Raw genomic sequence first — 1078 nt, forward strand, 5'->3', positions numbered from 1 at the left:
CTCTGAACGCGCGAGGAGAAAGGCGCACATGGCAACTTCATCCCACTTGCGCTATTGATGAAGTTTGAGTACCTGATGTGACCTCTCTTGGTCTCTCTGTGTAACTTGACCTTTGAATGACCTCGTTTATGCTATACCTACTGTCTGTCTTCTGGTGTGAGACTTTATGGTGTTTATCGAATATGTGAAAAAACAGTGTATTCTTATGATTCATTTTTTTTAATGTTCAGTTCAGGTGACTTCTAACCTCATTGTACTGACCCATTTACAAAGTTGAACACTGGCGTGATTTTATCGTGATGGTTTTCCCGTGAACGGTGATATAAACATCTGTTGCATGCGTTCTAGTAATTCTAAACCACTGATAGATAGCTTTAAAAATTCTATTAAAAAAATTATGAGCAAAATTCTTTTAAAATCTCCCGAAGTGATTAAAGTTCCAAATATGTAGTTATCAAATTTTACCAAATATATGACATAGAGGAATCAACTTTAAACTAGCGATAAAATCGATCAAAGTAGCATTATAACGTATGCTATTTCACATACCTATACCGAAAACTTTCCTAGATACTTGGGCCAGAAATCACTATTATTGAGATGATCATATGATTAATATCAAATACAGAAATTCCTAACAGTTCTCTTATTCTGAAAATTATTATTATTTTTTAACACCTCGTTATTTTATAAACAGGACGGGACAAATCAAAACCAAAACCACACAGGAAAGAAACAGGCATCAGCATCTATATAAAGAACATATATATAACCGCAAAGAAATAGAATTAAAAAAAAAACTATGTGACGTGAAGAAATAACAAAGAAAATCTGAAGAGAAAGCACAAAGAGGAAGGAGGTCAATGGAATGAAGAAGACTGAAGAAAAAGACGACTGAAAACAGCTGACGAAGAGAGAGAGGAAAAAAATCCTGGAAGAATTCTCGGTCGCTCACTCCTTTCCTCTGTTTCGTCTTTCGCAAAGATCCTATCCGTTAATCCTATCAGTCTGCTCCTATTGATCGAATTCCCTGTCCCTATATTCTATTCCCTATTCTTGTTAGTTTATTTTGATTAAT

This window comes from Penaeus monodon, chromosome 15, assembly GCF_015228065.2.
Source record: "Penaeus monodon isolate SGIC_2016 chromosome 15, NSTDA_Pmon_1, whole genome shotgun sequence".
In the NCBI taxonomy this organism is placed as follows: Eukaryota; Metazoa; Arthropoda; class Malacostraca; order Decapoda; family Penaeidae; genus Penaeus; species Penaeus monodon.